General features: G+C 40.1%; 1 long non-coding RNA gene across 1 annotated transcript in view; it reads right to left on the bottom strand.

Moving 5' to 3' along the window:
- Positions 1 to 2,930, bottom strand: part of LOC123385897 — a 34,648-nt gene extending 31,718 nt beyond the window's left edge. The window contains exon 1 of the long non-coding RNA XR_006599138.1: positions 2,316 to 2,930. This is a non-coding gene — a long non-coding RNA (uncharacterized LOC123385897). The remainder of the gene's footprint in view (positions 1 to 2,315) is intronic.
- Positions 2,931 to 6,000: the final 3,070 nt, after the last annotated feature.

A 6,000-nucleotide genomic window follows, 5' to 3' on the forward strand; every position in this document is an offset into this window, starting at 1 on the left:
CAAAGGAGTTAATCCACGTATCTGTAGATCCTCAAAAGGCTGGTAAATGTTCCTCAAGAAACTGCTGGTTTTGTTGGATTTTTGGTGATTGCTTTAACTATCTGTGGTAACTCACATTCTCTGTCACACACAGGCAAATCTGTTCTTCACTCTCCTGACAGTCTTGAAAGCTTTATTCCATATTTCATAATGATGGGGTCCATTGTTATTCACTAAGGTATGGTTCATTCTGACCTTGTTTGAAAGTTGGGAGAGCTCACTGAAGGACAGGATGGGAAGGAATGTTCTATCAAGAGAGAATAGGTGCCTGGGTGCCTCAGTGGGTTAAGCGTCTTACTCTTGATTGTGGCTCAGGTTATGATCTCATGGTCACAGGACTGAGCCCCTTGTCGGGCTCTGCGCTGAAAGTGGAGGCTGTTTGCGATTCTCTCTCTCTCTCAAAATAAATATATAAACATTTTTTTAAAAAAGGGAATAGGGGTGCCTGGGTGGCTCAGTTGCATAAGTGTCTGACTTCGGCTCAGGTCATGATCTCATGGTTCGTGGGTTCGAGCCCCACGTCGGTTCTGTACGGACAGCTCAGATCCTGGATCCTGCTTCCGATTCTGTGTATCGCTCTCTCTCTCTCTCTCTCTCTCTCTCTCTCTCTGCCCCTCTCCCACTCATACTCTGCCTGTCTCTCAAAAATAAATAAACATTAAAAAAAATTTTTTTTTAAAGGGAATAAAAATCCCATCAACAGGAACGGTTGACACATTGGTGGGATAATCTGAGGCCTCGGGGAAGTAGTGAGCAGTCATGTGTTTCAGGTATCATTCATTCATTCGTTCATTGCATATTTATTTATTTCCAGGCACTAAACATGACAGCCCCAGGCTCAGCTTTCAGGAAACTCATAGCCGGGGTTGGCAGGGTGGGGTGAAGAGCTATGTGGTACAACCTGGGGAACTCTTGAAGGCTTGTCTCTGGTATGATTCGTTTTCTGTTCTAACTTCTGAAATTTCCATCATATGAATTATCTCTTAATGTTGTTGTAATACTCCCAGGAGGTCCCATTGAGAATGCAAAAATGTATTTAAAATGTGTTAACTAAACGAGTGAACACACTTTAGGACACAATATCACTATGGTGAAGAGTAGGAGAGGACAGATACTTCTTAATTTTTTTTAATAAGGCCCACACCCAACATGGGGTTTAAACTTCCCTCCCCAAGATCAAGAATTGGATGCTCCACCCAGGACGGATACAGTTTGATGAGAAGACAGTCTCTGGAAAGAATCTACAGCCCTGGGCAGCCGGTGGTATTGTCTAAGGTAAGGGAGGGGGTAGGGAAAAGGAGTGGTTGAGAAATGCCTACTATTTCACCAGCTCTCTTGGGTTTAGGTGATACCCATGCCTTGAATATCTCTCCCTGGTAAGGAAGTGGACTTATTTTGTATTCTAGGCTTTGAGGTCAGACAGATCTGTGTTTGAATCCCAGCCTTGCTACTTACTAGAAAGCACCAGATTACTTCTAAACTCAGCTTCAGTTTCCTTATCTGTATAATACAGAGAAAATCTTCACCTTACTGGATGGTGGGGGGTAGTAAAAGATATTAATGTATATAAAGAGCTCAGCCCACAGCCCAAGCACATTGGTTTTTCTCAGTGAATGTTAGTTTCCCTTCTTGGTTGAATAATCTTATTCATTTAATGGCATTTAGCTCAAAAAGACAAGAAATTTCAAATGGCTCTTTAGATCAGCTTTACAGATGGGGGGGAGGGGGAAGAAAGAGATAGAGAAAGAAAGACTGACCTAGCCCAATCTCATTCAGTTGACATTCCACAATCACATTTCTCAATATTCTAGAATCTTTCTACTTATTTTGTAGTATTTCTCTTCCTGGCCTATGTTAGCCCCTAAGTCAGACCCTAACTAATCCCCTCTATATCAGAGGCAAGGGGTCATAGAGTTCTTCCCATTCATTGTTTTTGTGTTCTCAAAGTATCACCTTTGGGTGCCTGAGACAATCAGGAAATGAGAGGAATTTCCTTTTTTTGGCAACAAGTAATTAAAAATAATGATTTATTGAAGGTTGGCTATGAACCAGGCAATTGGGCTCTGCATCTTACATGTTTCTTTAATGTTTACAACAACCAGGTGAGTGGGGATTATTATCTCAGACTTACAGAGCCCTGTAGGGTTGTTTTGAAGATTAAATGAAATCATGTTGGAAAGGTGCTTAGAACATCTAGATTCAATAGAAGTTAGCTGTCATCATTACTATTACTTTTCAGTGAGGAAATTGAGGGTCCAGTTAGTTACAATACCCACCTAAAGTCAACCAGCTAGAAGGTTGAAGAAGGATCCCAGGTCTTGCTGTCGTTAAAGTCAATGTGAGAGATCCACCATGTTTCATAACATCCTGACTGAAATGACAAAACATTAATCAATTTGAATAATAACAAAAGTTTCAACCCTATCTTAACTCATAGTCTAGAAAATGTTAACCGTGATTTTGGGCCAACACATTCCCGCCACTCTCCCACAACCCCTTGGTTAAAAAACTCGTTTTGCAGATGCCAGGTTCAGTCCTTACCAGCTTCCAGAGCACAGTCTTACAATTCTCAACTGCCTTTCCAGATCCATCTCTCACTTTTTCTCATCTGATTAGTGAGTACTATGGTGTACATCTATGGTGTACCCTAACTTTTCTCTTGGCCCTGGGATTGTTCTAGGGATGAGCACTGATCCAAGCCTGGACGATCAGCACTTTTTTCCCCCAGGATTTCTCAAACTTGAATTAAGGGTATTAGTTCTTTTCTAATGGTAGAAATAGCCAGATGCAAAACTTGGGAATGCCGTATTTCCAGATATACAAAGAAAGTCAGTCTTGGGAACTTGGCTGATTTAGTTGGAAGAGCATGTGACTCCTGATCTTGGGGTTGTGAGTTTGAGCACCATGTTGGGTGTAGAGATTATTTAAAAAAATAAATTAAATAAAATTTAAAAAAAAGCCAGTCTAGGGGTGCCTGGGTGGCTCAGTCGGTTGAGCGTCCGACTTCTGCTCAGGTCATGATCTCACAGTCTGTGAGTTCAAGCCCTGCATTGGGCTCTGTGCTGACAGCTCAGAGCCTGGAGCCTGCTTCAGATTCTGCGTCTCCCTCTCTCTCTGCCCCTTCCCCATTCATGCTCTGTCTTTCTCTGTCTCTCAAAAATGAATAAATGTTAAAAAAAAATTAAAAATAAAGCCAGTCTTGAGCGAAACTGAAGCCAATGCAGCAAGGGAAGCAAGGTGAGAGCAAGAAAGATCTGGTAATGCTGAAGTTACTGGTTCCAAAATTTCCTGAAGCCTCAGTTCATTTTTCCTCCCATCTCCCACTTTCAGTTTGATTATTCAGCCATTTTTCTTGATTCCTTGAACTAATTCTTCTCCTTTACTTTTGCCCAAGCAAGTTCAGGTTGGGTTTCTGTCACTTGGAACCAACAAATCTGGATAACATAAATATCATATAGTCACAACTAAACTGGACTGCCTGCTGATCCTGAGCACACTTTTGCTTATGCTGTTCTTTGTGCCTAGAATGTTTCCTATTCCCACATGTCTAAACTAACCACTCAGTCTTCAAGGCCTCATCCCTCATGCACTATCTCTGATCCAACTGTAAAAATTAAACTATCCCCCTTCTAAGCTCCCCAGTCCTTTAAAAGGGGAGAAAAGTTATCTTATTATACTCAGAACTCTCTAACTTGTGTTATAATTATTTATATATACACCCTCTCTACTATTTTCTTTCCAGAACAAAGATTTGCCTTGTTCATCTTGTTCCCACTGTGCTACCACAATGTCTGGCATGGATACCACTGTATAAATGTTAGTTCTTTTCTTCTTCCCCTTCTCGTGGTAGGCACACTGCTTTCCTGTAGCTTCATTATCTTTCCCTGGCATCAACATTCCATTGCCTGCTGCTGAGTGAGAAAACGTTCGTCTGCGTCTGCCCCAGGCAGTTGTGTTTTGATGAAATAACACTAACAAACTGTTGTGAAAAGAATTTAATTTATCTGAAAATGGTTATTGCATTGTAGGCTTAAGGAACTATGTGAGAGAATTGGTTAGTGCCGCTTAGATGGTGGGTTGCCCTGGTATATGTGATATTTCATCTAGAATGTGGATTTCGAGTGGGAACCCTAGAAGGCTTGTATTCAGCAAGAAGGGACTCCATTTCCCAAAGGACTACCTGTTTTTAGTATCTCTGCTTCCTTTCAAACCTCTTTGCCAGATCAAGTATTTGTTAGTGTTAGTGAGGAAAGAGGTAATGAAGGTGTTCTCATATGCAGATATGTTAAAAAAAATTCCAGGCAACTTTTGAGGCTTGGAGGTTGGTGTTTTGAGAATACATTATTATCAAAATATGTAACTTTTTATATTTAGCTCTCAGCTTCCCTCTCAGATTCTACCACCTGGATGAAGTTCTCTCTCTTCTGCAATCTATATTCTCTTTTCTGAGTTCTCAGAATATTTATTTCTCTGCACTTTCTTTTAGTTTGCATCACACTGCTTTTTAGTAATGGCTGTGTGTGTGTGTGTGTGTGTGTGTGTGCAAGTCTTTAAATAAATTTAACTGGTTTTGAGTTTGGCCTTTTTCAAATCTTACCTGTACCCAGAGAAAATTATAATGCTTACACACTGGTTAAAGGATGATGTATTCCAGGGGACCTATTAAAATACCTATCACACATTTACAAATATCAAGTTACAATAAACATCTTGTCCTTCCTTTGTGTCCTGCCTCTTTGGAGGAGCAACGGGATACACAAGTTTCAGAAGTTGGGCACCTGACTTTACAGTTTTGCTCATTCAACCAATGAAAAATATATAGGAATAGAATCCACATTGTTGGTTATTTAGCTATCTTTTTATGGATATGTATCTCCATCTTTCTTTTTGTTTTATTTTTTAATGTTTATTTTTGAGAGAGAGAGAGCGAGAGCAGGGGAAGGGCAGAGAGAGAGACACACAGAATCTGAAGCAGGCTCCAGGCTCTGAGCTGTCAGCACAGAGCCTGACATGGGGCTTGAACCCACGAACTGTGTGTATCTCCATCTTTCATTTTCAGAACCGTAGAGGGCATGGACCTACTTTGTATAGCCTATAGTTCTAGCGTGATGTATTATACACGGTAGGCACCGATAAATGTGAGAAATGATTGAATGATACATACACTCTCTTACAGTTTCTTTGCAGGATAACATGACTAAGAATAAAATGCTATTAGTCATCTGAAAGTCTTTTTTGTAAGGAAGTGGAGTATAAATAAGCACATAAATAAGAATAAGGTATTATTATCACATTTTGGAAAAGCCTCTTGGCCTCTGATCTGCAATATTACCAGGATCAGAAAGACTGGCTGAGGGAACAATTGGGGACCAAGAACGTGAGGTAGAATTCATTCTCTTTTTCTGGTATTTAAACACAAGCTGTAAGAACAAAATGTTTCTAATTAAGATACCACTGATTTTTCCCTCCATTAATTCCATTTTTCTTCCAAGCTAATGGGTGTATATAATGACTCCACATCAAAGACTCTTTTCTAATGGTTTAAGAGATGTGAGTTTTATTAGAACAAAGCAGAATTCACAAGCCACAACAGAGCAACTTGTCAAAGTTATTTCGGAGTTGATTTACAAATCATTCTTCATTGTGTGTGCTGTGCTTCTAAACCTCCTTCTCCAAGATTGCTTCAGCATTTTGCACTTCCTCTTGCTAAGTCCTTCCCCTCCATACTCTTCTCACCTTGCACTCTCCTCACATAATATTATAATGATCTATTTTCTTCCCTTTATAATGATCTATTTTCTTCCCTATCACCTTCTATTAGACCAGAAACTCCTTGAGGGCAGGTATTAAATCTTGCTCAACTTAGTACATTTGGTGCCTTGCAAAAGTCTCTGATCTCTTAAAAGGATGAATGATAACAGTGCCTCACATTTATACGGCACTTTAGACTTAGAAAGCAGT

This window comes from Felis catus, chromosome B3 (assembly GCF_018350175.1).
Source record: "Felis catus isolate Fca126 chromosome B3, F.catus_Fca126_mat1.0, whole genome shotgun sequence".
NCBI lineage: Eukaryota > Metazoa > Chordata > Mammalia > Carnivora > Felidae > Felis > Felis catus.